General features: G+C 45.2%; 1 protein-coding gene and 1 pseudogene across 2 annotated transcripts in view; one reads left to right on the forward strand and one right to left on the reverse strand.

Moving 5' to 3' along the window:
* Window positions 1-2817: 2817 nt before the first annotated feature.
* LOC105727868 (GTP-binding nuclear protein Ran-like) lies at window positions 2818-4878 on the reverse strand (annotated as a pseudogene).
* Window positions 4879-10181: 5303 nt separating this feature from the next.
* Window positions 10182-20431, forward strand: part of WDR47 (WD repeat domain 47) — a 74958-nt gene continuing 64708 nt past the window's right edge. For both annotated transcript variants that reach the window (XM_012468036.2, XM_012468038.3), the window contains exon 1: window positions 10182-10422. The gene's annotated coding sequence lies outside the window, so the exon portion shown is untranslated. The remainder of the gene's footprint in view (window positions 10423-20431) is intronic.

A 20431-nucleotide genomic window follows, 5' to 3' on the forward strand; every position in this document is an offset into this window, starting at 1 on the left:
GTATTTTTAGTAGAGACAGGGGTTTCACCATTTTGGCCAGGCTGGTCTTGAACTCCTGACCTCGTGATTCGCCCACCTTGGCCTCCCAAATTGTTGGGATTACAGGCATGAGCCACCATGCCCAGCAAGGAGCAGAGTGTTTTATAGGCAAGAAAGAGAAGAGAAGGCAGAAGGAAGAGGCTCCCTGGTACAGAGACAGAGGGAGAGGGGGCTCCAAAGCCAAAAGAGGAGGTCCCCCACCTTTTTTTTTTTAAGATGGAGTCTCGTTCTATGACCCAGGATGGAGTGCAGTGGCATGATGATCTCAGCTCACTGCAACTTCCCCCTCCCGTGTTCAAGTGAGTCTCCTGCTTTAGCCTCCTGAGTAGCTGGGATTACAGGCACCTGACTCCATGCCCGGCTAATTTTTTTGTATTTTTAGTAGAGACGGGATTTCACTATGTTGGTGATGGTCTCAAACTCCTGACCTCATGATCCACCTGCTTCGGCCTCCCAAAGTGCTGGGATTACAGGCATGAGCCACTGTGCCTGGGCTGGCCCTCAATTTTTTTTTTTTAATTAGCTAGGCGAGGTGGCTCATGCCTGTAGTCCCAGCTATTCAGGAAGCTGAGGCTGGAGGATAGTTTGAGCCCAGAAGTTTGAGACTACAGTGAGCTATAATCATCCCACTGTACTCTAGCTTAGGCAACACTCCAGCCTGGGTGAGAAAGTGAGACCCTGTGTTTTTCTTTTCTTTCTTTTTTTTAAGATGGGGTTTCACCATGTTGGCCAGGCTGGTCTTGAACTCCTGACCTCAGGTGATCCACCCACCTCAGCCTCCCAAAATGCTAGGATTACAGGCATGAGCCACTGAGCCCGGCTGACACCCTGTGTTTTAAATAAATAAATAATAAAATAAAATTTCCAGTTAATGTAATGTGGTAGAATGAGGCAGCGCACGGTGGCTCACACCTCTCATCCCAGCACTTTGGAGGCCTAGGCTGTCAGATCACCTAAGGTCGAGTTCAAGACCAGCCTAGACAACATGTTGAGACCTCCATCTCTACTAAAAATACAAAAGCCGGGTGTGGTGGTGCATACCTGAAATCTTAGCTACTTGGGAGGCTGAGGCAGGAGAATTGCTTGAACTGGGGAGGCAGAGCTTTGAAGTGAGCCATGTTGTGGTCTGTGGGAAAGGCACATCTGCCGGTGGTCTCTTGACCTGCAAGAGGGTCCAAGTACCTGGAAGAGAGAGTGCGCGGAAGAAAAGAGTGACAGATAGCTGGGGTCTGGAGGACTGACAAGGCAATGCCCCAGTCAGCAGTTTATTTCGTGCACAGGGTCTCATTATATACTTGTCAGCCCTCGATGACTGACGTCAAATCATTACAACAAAGGGTAACAGAACATTGCAAGCCTGGGGATCAAGATAAAACTAGTACATAAAGATTGATCCAAAAAATCATAAAACAAACAGATGACCTTTTACACTTACAGGAATAAGATAACATTTTACAACTGTCAAAGCAAGCGATAAATCTTGAGGACAACAATTTCAAGTGGCATGCGAATAGTCACAAGTTTCAGTGAATACTTGGTAAACAAAGTGATAAAACTAGCCCAGTACAGGAACTTCAAGAAACACAATGTCTAGTAAAAGCACACAGCCTTCACCCAGCCATAGTGTTAGGTCAGTGAACCAGAAATAGACTTTTGCAATATCAAACTCCTTTCAGTTCCTTCTTTCCCTTAGCTCAACCGCTTCCAGTGGGGAGAAACGTGTCTGGGCTCAAACTCCATTATGGTGGAGACACTTAGGGGTCTCTGTGCTGGAGTGATCCCCACAGAGCCAAGATTGCACCACTGCACTTTAGCCTAGGTGACAGAATGAGACTCCCTCTCAAAAATAAAAAAATAATGTAGTGGAATGGGAAAAGAACGTTTTAAGAGTCCGAATAGTTAGAATCCTGTCTGTGCTACATACTAGCTGTGTGACTTTGGCCAAGTTATTTTCTTTAATCTCTAAAATGGAAACAATTAATACATGTTTTAACGGAGATTATGAGGCTTAAATGATAACCTAAGCAAAGCATTTCATTTTGTGTTCAATGTATGCCAAAGCCAATGTAATACTGCCTCAAGGCCTGCCTGCCTGCCTTTCTTCCTTCCTTCCTTCCTCCTCCCTCCTCCTCCTCCACCTTCTTCTTCTTTCTTCCTTCCTTCCTTTCCTTTCTTTCTTTCTTTCTTTTTTTATTCTGATGTGACTCTAGCAGTCTTATATTTAAAACTCAAAAAGGAATCAACTGAATTCCATGACAGCTAACTATGCAGGTCCACCCAACCAAGGTACGTATTTATTTGTTTATTTATTTATTTAGAGACAGAGTCTCACTCTGTCTCCCAGGGTGGAGTGCAGTGATGCGATCTCAGATCACTGCAATCTCTGCCTCTTGGGTCCCAGCGATTCTCCTACCTCAGCCTCCCAAGTAGCTGGGATTACAGGTGCCTGCCACCACGCCAGACTAATTTTTATATTTTTAGTAAAGATGGCAGTCTTACCATGTTGGCCAAGCTGGTCTTGAACCCCTGACCTCAAATGATCCACCCGCCTCAGCCTCCCAAAGTGCTGGGATTACAGGTGTGACCCGCTGCACCTGGCCATGAAGGTATTTTTTAAACTACCAATTCACTCTGAAGCCCATTCATCTTCAGCATCCCACAGATGAAGCGCATGTTCTGCTTAGCTAGGTAATAAAGTGGCACACACTTTGCACCTCTGATGTCACAGGACAGCTGCCTATAAAACTAGACTTCTGATGCTGGGCTCCAGCTTCATTCTCATAGGTCATTATCCTCATCCGGGAGAGCAGTTGTCTGAGCAACCTCTAAGTCATGCTCATACTGCTCTGTCAAAGCTGGGTCCATGATGTTGAAATAGTGAACCCGAAGTTTCTCTTCAAAGAATCAGTATATCCATATGTTCAGCTCTCATATTCTTTAATTCTCCATTTTAAAGTTTAACTTCCTTCTAGTTTCAGTAAACAACCTTTTCCACCAGTTCTAATCAGTAGTTCACATCTGTTCCCCTGGTCCCCTGCTCCATCATGACTCATCCCAATCACCTGCTTTGGTCCTGCTCCAGTCACCTGCTTTGACCCCTGGCTACCTGCTCTGACCTACCTGTAACCGTCCTTCCCACCAAGCTACCCACCCTGCCACTCCAGCTTATACCTCTGATCCCTTTAAAAATAGCCAACAGGAGGAAGATCCAAGATAGCCAACAAACATATGAAAAAATGCTCATCATCACTGGTCATTAGAGAAATGCAAATCAAAACTACATTGAGATACCATCTCACACCAGTTAGAATGGCAATCATTAAAAAATCTGGAGACAACAGATGCTGGAGAGGATGTGGAGAAATAGGAACACTTTTGCACTGTTGGTGGGAGTGTAAATTAGTTCAACCATTGTGGAAGACAGTATGGCGATTCCTCGAGGACCTAGAAATAGAAATTCCATTTGACCCAGCAATCCCATTACTGGGTATATATCCAAAGGATTATAAATCGTTCTACTATAAGGACACCTGCACATGAATGTTAACTGCAGCACTGTTTACAATAGCAAAGACCTGGAACCAACCCAAATGCCCATCCATGATAGACTGGACAGGGAAAATGTGGCACATATACACCATGGAATATTATACAGCCATCAAAAACGATGAGTTCGCGACCTTTGTAGGGACATGATGAACCTGGAAACCATCATTCTCAGCAAACTGACACAAGAACACAAAATCAAACACTGCATGTTCTCACTCATAGGCGGGTGTTGATCAATGAGAACACATGGACACAGGGAGGGGAGCACTATACACTGGGCTCTGTTGGGGGGAAATAGGGGAGGGACAGCGGGGGGTGGGGAGTTGGGGAGAGATAGCATGGGGAGAAACACCACATATGGGTGAAGGGGAGGAAGGCAGCAAATCACACTGCCATGTATGCACCTATGCAACAATCTTGCATGTTCTTCACATGTACCCCAAAACCTAAAATTCAATAAAAAATAAAATAAAATAAAATAAAAATAAAAAAATAGCCAACAGGATTAGTCTAGACTGTGCAGTCTAACCCTAGCCATTAGGGGGACAACACAGCAGTAGGGGCGACCTCCATCAGGAGTAAGTACCCCTTCCCCTTCCTTGTCCAGGTGTGTGCTTGCCATCGTTCCATCTGTGAGCTGCACCCTTCTATAAGAGTAAATTGCCTTGCTAAGGAAATTCATATTTAATTACTACTTTTGCAGCACTGAAAGTTCTACTTATAACAATGACAACCTCCAGTAGGGAAGAGCAGGGGTGCAAACCCCAAGTTAGAGCCTCCAATGAGCTTCCTAGCAAGCCAGAGAAAGGGCTTTTCAAAGGTATAGGTACTTTTGGCAGTAATGTCATAGTACTGAAGATTCTTCTTTCAGTGGAAGACAATAGATTTTGTCTTCACTTTCCTGTCCTTAATATCCACTTTGTTGCCACACAACACCAGGTGATGTCTTCACACACTGGCACCAAATCTCTATGCCAGTTGGGTTCATTCTTGTATGTAACTCTTGATTTTCCATCAAACATTTTGATGGCACACTGGACTACGGCTTAGATATAATAGCCATCTCTCAGTCCACCACATTTCTCCTGGCTGGCTGTATCCCATTTATTGAACTTAATATGTCCTCTTTTGGTGTGGAACACTTGGGTGATGAACCTCAACACCCAAAGTGGCTACGTACTTCTCAAATTCACCTGTCAAATGTCGTTTCACAAAAGTAGTTTTTCCAGTACCACCAGCATCAACCAATACAAGTTTGAACTAGACCTGGGGCTCTCCCTGGAAAGCCATCATGGCATTCCTTCCAGAAGCGTCTCCTGCCCGTCAGACTGAGTGGTTCTTCCTTTTTTCAAGCACTCTCCCTAGCAGGTGATCAGTTGTTTGTCACATTGTCCCTGATTACTTACCTTTCTAGAGCTAGTAGAATATGTAAATATTTAAAGGATGCTGGGTTGGGTGTGGTGGCTCATGCCTGTAATCCCAGCTCTTTGGGAGGCCAAGTGGAGAGGATCATTTAAGTCCAGGAGTTTGAGACCAGCCTGGGCAACATGGTGAAACCCCGTCTCTACAAAAAAATAAAAATAAAAAAAATAAGCCAGGTGTGGTCACTTGCACCTGTAGTCTCAGCTACTGGGAAAACTGAAGTGGGAAGATTGCTTGAGCCCAGGAGGTCTAGGCTGCAGAGAGCCGTGATTGCATCACTATACTCCAGTTTGGGTGACAGAGTGGAGACTGTCACAAAAACAAAAACGAAAACAAAAAAAAAACAAAAAAAAAATCTAAAATTATGTGATCCTGACTCAGTAATTAATTATTAACAATTTGTTAATAAATATAATTTCTAGGCCGGGCACGATGTCTCATGTCTATAATCCCAGCACTTTGGGAGGCTGAGGTGGGTGGATCACTTGAGGTCAGGAATTCAAGACCAACCTGGCCAACATGGTGATACCCTGTCTCTACTAAAAATACAAAAATTAGCTGGACATGGTGGCATGGGCCTGTAGTCCCAGCTATTCAAGAGGCTGAGAAAGGAGAATTGCTTGAACCCAGTAGGCAGAGGTTGCAGTGAGCCAAGATTACACCACTGCACTCCAGCCTGGACAACAGAGCAAGACTCTGTCTCAAAAAAATAAGGAAATGTAATTAACTAATAAGTTTCAGAATATGGGTCCATGGAAAAAAGGTTCTAACTGATAAAACTGTTGGAAATGGGATAAAAAATGAAGTTGAAAAAATAAAAGGATACCTTCTTGGGCTACCCTCTTCAGAGGTAAAGAAAAAAAAAAGGATACCGGTCTTGAAACTTACTGTTTGAGCATAAAGATTTAGAAGTGGTTTCTTTTTTTGAGACAGAGTTTCGCTCATTACCCAGGCTGGAGTGCAATGGCGCGATCTTGGCTCACCGCAACCTCCGCCTCCTGGGTTCAAGCAATTCTCCTGCCTCAGCCTCCCGAGTAGCTGGGACTACAGGCGTGCGCCACCATGCCCAGCTAATTTTTTGTGTTTTTTTTTAGTAGAGACAGGGTTTCACCATGTTGACCAGGATGGTCTCGATCTCTTGACCTCGTGATCCACCCGCCTCGGCCCCCCAAAGTACTGGGATTATAGGCGTGAGCCACCGCGCCCGGCCTTAGAAGTGGTTTCTTAGATGAACTATATTTGCAAAATAATTGAGAGACTACTTCCGGGATATAACATATCTGCCTACTTTTTCAATTTAAACACTCTGTAAAGTGTTGTTTGTTTGCTTGTTTTGTTTTCAATATCAAGATCCTGGGTAATCTTCAATTATGTTTTATATATATATATATATATATATATATTTTTTTTTTTTTTTTTTTTTTTTTTTTTTTTTTTGAGACAGAATCTTGCTCTGTCACCAGGCGCCAGGCTGGAGTGCAGTGGTGTGATCTCGGCTCACTGCAACCTCTGCCTCTTGGGTTCAAGCAATTCTCCTGCCTTAGCCTCCCTAGTAGCTAGGATTACAGGCGCCCACCACCATGCCCGGCTAATTTTTGTATTTTTAGTAGAGATGGGGTTTCACAATGTTGGCCAGGCTGGTCTGCAACTCCAGATGTCAGGTGATCTGCCTGCCTTGGCCTCCCACAGTGCTGGGATTATAGGCATGAGCCACGGCGCCTGGCTATATGTTTATATTTATTTGCCTGTCACTTATCATTAAGAGGGTTCATAATGAAGACTTTCTTCCAGGAGTTATTGACTACCCAATTGAAATTTTGTAGTTCAGCTTTTGTGTGTTGTTTTCTCTGAATGCATAAGTATTTTTCTTAGAAATATTCCCTCGGCTGGGTGCAGTGGCTCATGCCTGTAATCTCAGCACTTTGGGGGACAAGGCAGGGATGATCACTTGAGGTCAGGAGTTCGAGACCAACCTGGCCATCATGGTGAAATCTCGTCTCTACTAAAAATACAAAAATTAGCCGAGTGTGGCAGCGTGTACCTGTTATCCCAGCTACTCAGGGGGCTGAGGTAGGTGAATTGCTTGAACCCAGGAGGCAGAGGTTGCAGTGAGCCGAGATTGCACCATTACACTCCAGCGTGGGTGACAGAGTGATACTCTATCTCAGAAAAAAAAAATAAAAAGAAATGTGGCCGGGCGCGGTGGCTCACGCCTATAATCCCAGCACTTTAGGAGGCCGAGGCAGGTGGATCACGAGGTCAAGAGATCGAGACCATCCTGGTCAACAAGGTGAAACCCTGTTTCTACTAAAAAATACAAAAATTAGCTGGGCATGGTGGCGCGCGCCTGTGGTCCCAGCTACTCGGGAGGCTGAGGCAGGAGAATTGCTTGAACTCAGGAGGCAGAGGTTGCAGTGAGCTGAGATCGCGCCATTGCACTCCAGCCTGGGTAACAAGGGCAAAACTCCGTCTCAAAGAAATGTTTAAGCTCTTGCTTCTTTTATCTTGAATTGGACAAAATTTTTTATTCCCAGAAATGTGGTTTAAATTTTATTTTTAATTTTTATGGTTACATAATAGTTGTACATATCTATGGCATAAATATAATGTGTAATGATCAAATCTGGGTGATTGGGATATCCATCACCTTTAACATACATTATTATTATTATGAGACAGGGTCTCACTCAATCACCCAGAATAGAGTGCAGTAGTGTGATTATTGCTCACTGCAGCCTTGAACTTTGAGCTTAAACTTTGAGCTTTGGACCCAGGCCACCCACCCTCTCAAGTAGCTAGGACTGCAGGTGTGTGCCACCATGTCTGATTTTTTATTCTTGTTTTTGTAGAGAGGGAGTCTCACTATGTTGCCCAGGCTAGTCTCTAACTCCTGGCCTCAAGTGAGTCTCTGGCCAAAGCCTCCCAAAGTGCTGTGAGATTTCAGGTATAAGCCACTGTGCTCAGCCATTTATTATTTCTTTGTGTTGGGAACATTCTGAATCTTCTCTTCTAGCTATTTGGAAATATACAATAGATTATTGTTAACTATTGTCACCCAATTGTGCTATTGAGCACTAGAATTTATTCCTGCTATGCAACTGTATTTTTGTACCCATTACCCTCTTTATACCTCCTCACCCCTCACTACACTTCCCAGTCTCTGGTAACCACCATTCTATCCACTGCCTCCATGAGATCAAGTCTTTTAGTTCCCACATATGCATGAGAACGTGGAATATTTGTCTTTTTGTGCTTGGCTTGTTTCACTTAACATAATGTCCTCACGTCCCATCCATGTTGCTGCAAATGACAGGATTTCATTCTTTTTTTTAATGGCTGAATAAGATTGCATTGTGTGTATGTACTGCATTTTCTTTACCCATTTGTCTGTTGATTGACATGGGTTGATTCCACATTTTGGCTATGGTGAATAGTGCTGCAATAAACATGGAGTGACAGAAATATTTTCAATGTTTATTCTCTTTACCAGACTCTTGCCCCATTTTCCCCTTTTGGGTGGTCCAGCTCAGTCTGGACTTTCGCCTCTATGAGGATGATGTTATTTTTTATTTTTTACAACCACCGTGTTGGATGACGATGTTCTTTTTTGTGTGTGTGTGACACTGTCGCAGGCCGAAATGCAGCGGCACGATCTCAGCTCACTGCAACCTCTGTCTCCCAGGTTCAAGCAATTCTCCTGCCTCAGCCTACCGAGTAGCTGGGATTACAGGCACCTGCAACCATGCCCGGCTAATTTTTGTATTTTTAGTAGAGACAGGGTTCGGCTCTTGTTGGCCAGGCTGGTCTCAAACTCCTGACCTCAGGTGATCCGCCCGCGTTGGCCTCCCAAAGTGCTGGGATTGTAGGCGTGAGCCACCGTGCCCGCCCGAGGATGATGATGTTCTTACAGGTTGTGTAATTGTATTCTTTCTTATGGTTATACTTCCTGGACGCTTAATTCAGCTCGGTTAAGCATCACGTATATTTATGGAATAAGGGGGTTTACGACCAACAGCAGTAGACAAAAACTGAGCATGTTAAATGTTAAGTAACTGAAAAATGCTTTTGGCCCGGCGCGGTGGCTCACGCCTGTAATCCCAGCACTTTGGAGGCCGAGGCGGGTGGAACACGAGGTCAAGAGATCGAGACCATCCTGGCCAACATGGTGAAACCCCCGTCTCTACTAAAAACACAAAAAAATTAGCTGGACGTGGTAGCAGGCGCCTGTAGTCTCAGCTTCTCGGGAGGCTGAGGCAAGAGAATTGCTTGAACCCGGGAGGCGGAGGCTGCAGTGAGCCGAGGTTGCGCCACTGCACTCCAGCCTGGCGCCTGGTGACGGAGTGAGACTCTGTCTCAAAAAAAAAAAAAAAAAAAAAAAAAAAAAGATCAAGACCATCCTGGCCAACATGGTGAAACCCCATTTCTACTAAAAATACAAAAAAAATAGCCGGGCGTGGTGGCACCCACCTGTGGTCCCAGCTACTCGGGAGGCTGAGGCCCAGGAGGCGGAGGTTGCAGCGAGCCGAGACTGTGCCACTGCACTCCAGCCTGGCGACAGAGCAAGACTGTCTCAAAATAAATAAATAAATAAATAAAATAAAATAAAATAAAAATGCTTTCAAGACAGATTAGTTTTACAAAATGAGAAACCAGGAAGAAGACAAACTACTGGAGTTTTCAGGGAGGAAGCGGGGCCTGGGAAAGCGGCGAGAGAAGGGAAAAAGGGAAGATTAATTTCATTAACCTTTATTAATTATCGGAAAGGAGTATGAAGAGCCAATCCTAATGCGCTGAGGTCTTCTCTATTTGGAGGTGACAACCCTGTTCGCGCTATTTTGGGACATGGGGGTCACCGGCCGGCTGCGGGTCTACGTCCCTGCCACCGGTCTCTCACGCTATTGCCGCGCCAGTTTTTCCCTCTAGTACAGCTGGCCCCTAGCAGGTCCCAGCCTGACCCCGGCCCGCCCCGCCCCGGCCCGGCTTCGGGTCCGCCCCTCCCCGCCCCGCCCCTGTCCGCCTGGGCTTTGGGCCCGCCCTGCCCCTCAGACTCGCCCTTCGGCTCAGGCACCTGCCTGGCCGCCCCGCGCGGCGGGGTCCTGAGGCGCCTCGGGGAAGCGCAGCGATTGGCTGCTACTCGCGGGTAGAGCTCGGCTCCCCGGCACTTGACAACCGCAGTCTGCAAGAGGCTGAGCTGAGCGGTCCCCGGGCCCGGAGGGGCGGACGCAAGAAGGACGGACTACCGAACTGATGGATTGACGCGCGGGCGGTAGGAGGGAGGATAGACGCCAAAGCCAGACCGCCGCCCTCGCGCTCCCGCCGCAGCCCAGAGCCGGCCGCTCCGGGGCCCTGGCCGCCGGCCTCCTAGCTGCGTTCTCCTCCGCCGCTCCTCCGGGCTTGCCCTGGAGCCCCCAGGTGAGTGAGTCCGGGACGCGGAGGCGGAGTCGGGGTCGGGCCGCTGCACACCTCGGGTTGCCATGGTCACCCGTCGCCTCCTGTCACTACTTAACACGGCTCCGACCGGGCGGCCCCGAGGACGGTGTTTGCGTCCCAGAGAGGGGTCTTGAGTAGGCTTGGGTGCCGACTGGGAGGGAACTGGGGTCGTGGGTGAGGCCCCAGCATTGCGGGATGAGGACCTGCGAACTGCTGGGCCCCGGTTCGAGGCCACCGCTCCTGGACCACACCTTTCCCACACTACCAGTCGGATTCTGGGGGCAGAGCGACGCCCCTCGCCCTGGCACTGAGCAGCAAGTTAGCGCGAGGTTCGTGCCCATCTCGCCGCCACGCTGATTCTTCCTTCCTCGCCCCTCGGCCGAGCCAGTGCGAGAACTGAGAGGAGCGCTCGCGTCCCTTTCTGGACACGCCTTGGCCGGGAGGAGGAGAGGGAGCGGCGGGGCTGGGAGCCCCGCGGGGGCCGGGTTTGGCCTTTCTTACCTCAGTGGTCTATGGTAGCAGGCCTTTGGGGGTCTGGGTGTGGTCGGGAAGAGGGGCAGCCACTCAATTTAGAACAGGGATTGGGCTCGAGGGGCGCCTGCGTAGAACGCAAGGTTCTTGAACTCAAAGGGTTAAGCCGCTTCCCTTTATTGGGGAGAAAAATATTGGGACTCTAGCTCTGGGGCGAGGCCTTGGGCAAAGGGGGCGAGGGCGAGGGGAGGCCGGGGCAGCATTTGGGCTTTTGACCAGGTGATTTTTCCTTCTCTGTACCCAGACGTCGTAGTTAGTAACCGTGCATGGTATCTGAGGGAACCGTTTTTTTTTTTTTTTTTTTTGGCAACTTGGTTGTCTCTGCATAATGAAAGGAGAAGTCTTTGTTCCACCCAGATTCATAGGTTGTGATCCTAATTCTTATTTCTCTCTTTGTTGTAGACTCCGTAGAATACCTCAAAAAGTTAATGGCACAGAAATTAACATGTAGGTTTAAAAAATGCTATACATCTTTTTTCACAGTGAATCCAAGTAGAATTTTTTTGTGTCCAGTGTTGGCATATGTTGCATTGACGTTTAACTAGGAAGGAGAAACGCCTAAGAGCCCATTTTCTTTATAAGGCATATTTTCGAGGTCTCCTTTAGGAAGAAGATGAAATGAATAATTCTACCTTAGGTTTAGGAGGTTAGGGTAGATTGCTTCCAATAGGAAGGAAACATTATTACACGGTAATGGAAAAGTCAAGTAAGCACAACAGTATATTGTTAGGTGAAAAAGCCAAAACCCGAACACTTGAATTTGGATGCTGTTATGAAGATGAAAAAAATTTTAACCTGTGTTTATTTCCCACTCGTCCACTTCCTGGTTTTTTGCTCCCTTAAAAACCAGTAATATTAAAAATGTATCATAAGAAAACAGGGGTACTGTCTTTTTACTGCTTATATAATGGTGTTCAACCTCTTTACCTTTTTGTGAAGCAGAGTTTATCAGTTATTTAATGGACAGCATGTGAAATGTTTAATATATGCTGCAGTTTCAGAAACACTTTTTTAGGTATTAGAAGATGTGAAGTTTTCCTTAGTAGATCAGTAAGCTGAAAAATCAGATTATCTGGATTTGAGCTTTGTTTTGCTACTGATTGCATTCTTAAAAGAGCTACTGACCCTAACATTGACTGATTTCTCATTCTGTAAAATTATGATAATGCTTGCTATTGTTTTAGTCTGAGAATGGGCTCTGAGTTCAAAGCATTTTGGAAGGCATTGTTGATTACTTTTTTCTTTTTTTTTTTGAGACGGAGTCTCACTCTGTCATCCAGGCTGGAGTGCAGTGGCATGATCTTGGCTCATTGCAGCTTCTGCCTCCTAGGTTCAAGTGATTCTCCTGCCTCAGCCTCCCAAATAGCTGGGATTACAGATGCCCACCACCACGTCCAGCTAATTTTTGTATTTTTAGTAGAGATGGGGTTTCACCATGTTGTCCAGGCTGGTCTCGAACTCCTTGACCTCAGGTGATCTATCTGCCTCGGCCTGATTACAAGCATGAGCCACCACACCTGACCCTGTATATTATTTTTGAACAGAAGACTTGAACCCAGGTCTTCAGATTCCAAATCCAATGGTGGCCCACACCTGAGAATACTCTAGTTATGAGACTATTACACCAAATAGCCAAAACTTGCATATTTCAACTAATTTTTCTCTATGTTGAGTTTCTGTTCAAGTGAAAAGATATCCTTAAAAAAGGATTTATGCCGGCCGGGCGCGGTGGCTCACGCCTATAATCCCAGCACTTTGGGAGGCCGAGGCGAGTGGATCACGAGGTCAAGGGATCGAGACCATCCTGGTCAACAAGGTGAAACCCCGTCTCTACTAAAAATACAAAACAATTAGCTGGGCATGGTGGTGCGCGCCTGTAATCCCAGCTACTCGGGAGGCTGAGGCAGGAGAATTGCTTGAACCCAGGAGGCGGAGGTTGCGGTGAGCCGAGATCGTGCCATTGCACTCCAGTCTGGGTAACAACAGCGAAACTCCGCCTCAAAAAAAAAAAAAAAAAAGATTTATGCCAGTTAGGCACAGTGACTCACGCCTGTAATCCCAGCTACTCAGGAGCCCGAGGCAAGAGAACCGTTTGAACCTGGGAGGGGAGGTTGCAGTGAGCTGAGATTGAGCTTGCCACTGCACTCCAGCCTGGGCGACAGTGAGACTCTGTCTCAAAAAAAAAAAAAAAAAAAAGGAGATTAACAAATATTTAGAGGAGGGCGACAGGAATGGGAAAGGATCTAGAAGCTATGACGGTCAAGAATGGTTTTTGTAAGGATCAGTTAAACAATGAATGTAAGATCCTAAAATAGTACCCAGTAGTTTTTGCATTGTAAACAAAGCAGTTAATCTTGTTTTGGGGATTTTACTCTAGTTGGTACCTTGATATGGATTAGAACCTTTGAGATCTAATCCTTAAATATATGTATTTTTCATTTTCATAGTTCTTTTTTGCTTTAAAATTAAAAATTGAGCCAGGCGAGTTGGCATATAGTCTTAGCTACTCAAGAAGCTGAGGCAGAAGTATCACTTGGACTCAGGAGTTTGAGGTTGTAATGTGCTATGATCAGGCCTGAGAATAGCAACTGTGCTCTAGTCTGGGCAACATAGTAAGACTCCTTCTCTCTCCCTTTTTTTTTTGAAATGGAATTTTGCTCTTGTTGCCCAGACTGGAGTGCAATGGCGTGATCTCGGTTCATTGCAACCTCCGCCTCTTGGGTTCAAGCGATTCTCCTGCCTCAGCCTCCTGAGTAGCTGGGATTACAGGCAAGCGCCATCACACCTGGCTAAGACAGGGTTTCTCCATGTTGGTTGGTCAGGCTGGTTTCCAGCTCCTGACCTCAAGTGATCCACCTGCCTCAGCCTACCAAAGTGCTGGGATTAAAGGCGTGAACCACTGCACCCAGCCGACTCCTTTTCTTTAAAAAAAAAAAAAAAAAAAAGATACAAAATTAAAAATTGGCTATGTGCGGTGTCTCACGCCTGTATGGTGAAACTCCATCTCTATTAAAAATACAAAATAGGCCGGGCGCGGTGGCTCAAGCCTGTAATCCCAGCACTTTGGGAGGCCGAGGCGGGTGGATCACGAGGTCAAGAGATCGAGACCATCCTGGTCAACATGGTGAAACCCCGTCTCTACTAAAAATACAAAAAATTAGCTGGGCATGGTGGCGCGTGCCTGTAATCCCAGCTACTCAGGAGGCTGAGGCAGGAGAATTGCCTGAACCCAGGAGGCGAAGGTTGCGGTGAGCCGAGATCGCGCCATTGCACTCCAGCCTGGGTAACAAGAGCGAAACTCCATCTCAAAAAAAAAAAAAAAAAAAAAAAAAAAATACAAAATAACTGCGCATGGTGGCAGATGCCTGTAATCCCAGGTACTCGGGAGGCTGAGGCAGGAGAATCACTTGAGCCCAGGAGTCAGAGATTGCAGTGAGCCAAGATTTTGCCACTGCACTCCAGCCTGAGCGATAGAGTGAGACTCTGTCTCAAAAAAAAAATTAAAAATCGTATTCATGTAAGAATTGTAGGTTTTAACTTACAAGTAATTCATGAATATATGTTGGTTATTAACTCGTCCGATAATCAAACTACAAAGAGTAAAAAATAAAAAGTCCCTCTTCAGCCCTTTTCTCCTCCTAGATCCCTGCCTTACACCCCAACCCCATTCCTCTCTTCAGAGATAACCACACCGAACAGTTTGGCATGCATCATTGCAGACGTTTCTTTTTGTGTGTATGTGTGTTTTTGTTTGTTCGTTTGTTTTTGAGATAGGGTCTTACTCTTTCGCCCAGGCTGGAGTGCAGTGGTGCAGTGTCAGCTCACTGCAGCTTCCACTACCCAGACTCAAACAATTCTCCCACCTCAGCCTCCTGAGTAACTGGAACCTCAGGCATTCACCACCACGCTGGGCTAATTATTTGTTTTTTGTAGAGACAGGGTTTTGTCATGTTGCCTAGGCTGGTCTTGAACTCCTGAGTTTAAGCTATCCTCCGACCTCAGCCTCCTAAAGTGCTGGGATTATAGTCATGAGTCATTGTGCCTGGCCTCAGACTTTTCTTTGTATATTTATTTAAACATAGAGATATCATGCCTCTCCCCTTTTAAATAAATGGGCCTGTTTATATTCATTCATTCAACAAATATTTGTTGATAGCTATACTATTGTATGATGTACTTTTCCTTTTTAGGATGTACAGATATGCATCACTGCACTAGTATTCTATAGCAGCAGCCCCCAGCCTTTTTGGCACCAGGGACTGGTTGGTTTACTGGCTTCCTGGAAGAAAATTTTTCCTCAAACTGGGGGTTTCAGGATGAAACTGTTATACCTCAGATCATCAGGCTTTAGATTCACATAAGGAAACTGCAGTTTAGATCCCTTGTATGTAGGGTTTGTGTGCCTATGAGAATCTAATGCCACTGCTGATCTAACAAGAGGCAGAGCTCAGGAAATAATGCTCACCTGCCTGCATCTCACCTCCTGCTGTGCAGTTCAGTTCCTAACAGGCCGTGGATTGGTATTGACCTGTGACCTGGGGGTTGGGGACTCCTGTTCTATAGTGTGAATTTTTTTTTTTTTTTTTGAGACCTAGTCTTGCTCTGTTACCAGACTGGAGTGCAGTGGTGTGATCTTGGCTCACTGCAACTTCTGCCTCCTAGGTTCAAGCAATTCTTCTGCCTCAGCCTCCTAAGTAGCTTGGACTTCAGGTGCATGCCACCATGCCCAGCTACTTTTTGTATTTTTAATAGAGATGGGGTTTCACCATGTTGACTAGGCTCGTCTCAGACTCCTGACCTCATGATCTGCCTGCCTCGGCCTCCCAAAGTGCTAGGTTTACAAGAGTGAGCCACCGCTCCTGGCCTTATAGTATGAACTTACCATACTTTATTTACCAATTTTATTATTAATGAGAGTTCAATTTATTTCTAATTTTTCTCTATTACAAATAAATTTTCAGGGAACATCTTTATATGTGTACCTTTTTGTATTTGCAAGTATTTTTGCAGGCTAGGTGTCTATAAGAATTGGAATTGGTACCCAAAGAACTATAAATTGTTCTATTATAAAGACACATGCACACGTATGTTCATTGAAGCCCTGTGTACAATAGCAAAGACCTGGAACCAACCCAAATGCCCATCAATGATAGACTGGACAAAGAAAATGTGGTACATATGCACCATGGAATACTACGCAGCCATAAAAAACGATGAGTTCATGTCCTTTGTAGGGACTTGGATGAATCTGGAAACCATCATTCTCAGCAAACTGACACAAGAACAGAAAGCCAAACACTGTGTGTTCTCACTCATAGGTGGGTGTTGAACAACGAGAACACATGGACTCAGGGAGAGGAACATCGCACACTGGGGGCAGTTTCGGGGGGGTAGGGGAGAGACATCGGGGGGTGGGGAGGGAGGAGAGGGTGGGGAGGGATAACATGGGGAGAAATGCCAGATGTAGTATGCACCTAAAGTAAAATAAATAAATAAATAAATAAAACACAGTCCTGCACATATATATATATATAAAAGAATTGGAATTGGGTAGTCAAAGGGTATATGCATTTAATTTTATTTATTTATTTTTTTGAGATGGAGTTTCCCTCTTGTTGCCCAGGCTGGAGGTAAATGGCATGATCTTAGCTCACTGCAACCTCTGCCTCCTAGGTACAAGCAATTCTCCTGCCTCAGCCTCCAACTGGGATTCCAGGCATGCGCCACCACGCTGGGCTAATTTTGTAATGTTGGTAGAGATGGGGTTTTCACTATGTTGGTCAGGCTGGTCTGAAATTCCTGACCTCAGGTGGTCCCACCCACCTTGGCCTCCCAAAGTGCTGGGATTACAGGCAGGAGCCACCACCCTCAGCTAACATATTTGTAGGTAAAAATTTCATGCTGTCAAAGTCTCTCAAAAAATCCATCCCAGTTTACATTCTTAACAACAGTATATGAAGGCATTTACCCACACTCTTGCCAAAACTAGATATTATCAGGTCTTCTTTTTTTCTTTTTCAAAACTGGTAGGGCATAAATGGTACCTCATTTTATTACATGTGCTGTGGTAGTGAGTGTGTTGGTACCTTGTAATAAAGCTTATTATTGAAGTTGAGCATCTTTTCATAAATTTATTGGGATTCATAGTTTTTTTGTGAATTGTCTTTATTTTTTGCTAATTTTTCAGCTGGAATTTTGTTGAGGGTATTGATTTGAAGATGTTATTTATATGCTCTAGTTAATAACCTTTTAACTCTTTATATGTGTTTTACTTAGTCCTATTTTGTGCCTTGTTGTCTTTTAACATTGTTTGGAGCAAGTTTCTGTTGAATGGAAGAGTTACATTTTACATTTTTTTTTTTTTTTTGAGATAGAGTCTCTCTCTGTCATCCAGGCTGGAGTGCAGTAGCACGATCTCGGCTCACTGCCACCTCCACCTCCTGTGTTCAAGCGATTCTCCTATCTCAGCCTCCTGAGTCACTGGGATTACAGGCGCATGTCACTACGTCCTGCTATATATTTTTTTCTTTTTGAGAGGGAGTCTTGATCTGTCACCCAGGCTGGAGTGCAGTGGCATGATCTTGGCTCACTGCCACCTCCACCTCCTGGGTTCAAGCAATTCTCCTGGCTCAGTCTCCGGAGTAGCTGGGACTACAGGCGCATGCCACCATGCCCAACTAATTTTTGTATTTTTATTAGAGATGGGGTTTCACCATATTGACCAGGCTAGTCTCGAACTCCTGACCTTGTGATTTGCCTGCCTTGGCCTCCCAAAGTGCTGGGAATACAGGTGTGAACCACCGCACCTGGCTGGCACACCTGGCTAATTTTTGTATTTTTTTTTTTTTTTTTTTTTGAGAGGAAGTCTTGCTCTGTCATCCAGGCTGGAGTCAGTGGCACAACCTTGGCTTACTGTAACCTCCACCTCCCAGTTTCAAATGATTCTTCTGCCTCAGTCTCCCAAGTAGCTGGGACTACAGGCACCTGTCACCATGCCCAGCTGATTTTTGTATTTTTAGACGGGGTTTCACCATATTGGCCAGGCTGATCTTGAACTCCTGACCTCAGGTGAGCCGCCCGCCTCAGCCTCCCAAGGTGCTGGGATTACAGGCGTGAGCCACCATGCTTGGTCTGCATTTTACATTTTTAGTGTCAAAGTTGACAATTTTTTTTTTTACGTATATAATTATTTTATTTTTTAAAAAAGACGGGGTTTCACCATGTTGGTCAGCCTGGTCTTGAACTCTGATCTCAGGTGATCTGCCCGCCTTGGCCTCCAAAGTGCTTGGATTACAGGTGTGAGCCACCACGCCCGGCTGACAATTTCTTTTTTTGAGATGGAGTTTTGCTCTTGTTGCCCAGGCTGGAGTGCAATGGTGTGATCTTGGCTCACCACAACCTCTGCCTCCTGGGTTCAAGTGATTCTCCTGCCTCAACGTCCCTAGTAGCTGGGATTACAGTCATGCACCACAACACCCAGCTAATTTTGTATTTTTAGTAGAGATGAGGTTTCTCCAAGTTGGTCAGGTTGGTCTTGAACTCCCCACCTCAGGCGATCCACCTGCCTTGGCCTCCCGAAGTACTGGGATTACAGGCATGAGCTACTGTGCCCAGTCTACAGTTTTTTTTTTTTTTCTTTACCTGTTCTGGATTACATGACTTAATTGAGCAGTTTGAGTAAGAAAATAGTTTTGTGTTTTTTTCTTTTTCTTTCTTTCTTTCTTTTTTTTTTTTTAAATAAAGATGGAGTTTCACCATTTTGGTCAGGCTGATCTTGAACTCCCGACCTCAGGTGATCTGCCCGCCTTGGCCTCCAAAGTGCTTGGATTACAGGCGTGAGTCACCATGCCCGGCTGTTTTTTTCTTTTTTTTTTTTGAGACTGAGTCATGGTCTGTTGCCAGACGAGTGCAGTGGCTCGGTGGTCTCGGCTCGTTGAAACCTCTGACTCCCTGGTTCAAGCTATTCTCCTGTCTCAGCCTCCTGAATAGCTGGGATTACAGGCACATGCCACCACGCCTAGCTAATTTTTGTATTTTTAGTAGAGATGGGGTTTCACCATGTTGGCCAGGCTGGTCTCGAACTCCTGATCTTGCGATCCGCCTGCCTTGGCCTCCCAAAGTGCTGGGATTACAGGTGCGAGCCACCGTGCCAGGCAGAAAATCATTTTTATATTGTGAATTTTTAGTACTTCAGTAATTTAAACATACTTGTTTAAAAATTTATGGGTCTGAATATGGAAAGAACACACATACCTTAGTCTCATAAAGGAAGATTGAGGCCAGGTGTGGTTGCTTATGCCTGCAATCCCAGCACTTTGGGAGGCTGAGACTAGCAGATCACTTGAGCCCAGGACTGGGAGACCAGCTTGAGCAACATGGTGAAACCCTATCTCTACGAAAACCACAAAAATTAGCCAGGCGTGGTGGTACATGCCTGTAGTCCCAATCACTAGGAGGGCTGAGGTGGGAGGATCTCTTGAGCCCATGAGGTCAAGACTGCAGTGAGCCCAGATCATGCCACAGCACTTCAGCCTGGGCTAGAGAGCAAGACCCTTTCTTCAAAAAAGAAAAAAGAAAATAAAGGAAAGAAAAATTGAAATGATATTTAAATCAGATCTGAGAAGAGGTCTGGGGTTGTGGGGAAAAAAATACAAATTCCTTTGAAATGTTATTACTTCATTACATACATTAGTTTACTAATGCCTTCTAGTAATGTGCAAATGTAAATTTGTCATTTATGTTTTATTTTAATTTTTTGAATAGGTAATGTGTCCATGGTACAAAATTCAAAAAGGTATATAGTGAAAAGTTATCTTAAGCCGGGCACGGTGGCTCAAGCCTGTACTCCCAGCACTTTAGGAGGCCAAGGCAGGTGGATCACGAGGTCAGGAGATCGAGATTATCCTGGCCAACATGGTGAAACCCCGTCTCTACTAAAACTACAAAAATTAGGTGGGCATGGTTATATGCACCTATAGTCCCATTTACTCCTGAGGCTGAGGCAGGAGAATAGCTTGAACCCAGGAGGTGGAGGTTGCAATGAGCTGAGATCGCACCACTGCACTCCAGCCTGTCTATACTCCAGCCTGTCGACAGAGCCAGACTCTGTCTCCAAAAAAGAAAGTTATCTTCCCATTCCTATTCTTTTTTAAACTTTTATTTTAGATTCAGGGGTACATGTGCAGGTTTGTTATATAGGTAAACTCATGTTACAGGGCTTCTTTGATGTACAGATTCTGTTCTTATTCTTTAATATCTAGTTTTCCTTCTGGGATACAAATACCCGGTATTACCAATTTCTTATGTGTTTTATTTCCAGAGATATCTTATGCATATATACAAAATACAGTTTATATTAATTAGTTTCTTTTCTTTTTATTGTTATATAAAGTTGCACCTGCTTTAAATGTTTCCTCTGGCCAGAAATTATTCACAGTTCCAGAAGGTAAAATAAAATAAT

Source organism: Aotus nancymaae, unplaced genomic scaffold (genome assembly GCF_030222135.1).
Source record: "Aotus nancymaae isolate 86718 unplaced genomic scaffold, 86718_ANA_hifiasm-v0.15.2.pri h1tg000007l, whole genome shotgun sequence".
Taxonomy (NCBI): domain Eukaryota; kingdom Metazoa; phylum Chordata; class Mammalia; order Primates; family Aotidae; genus Aotus; species Aotus nancymaae.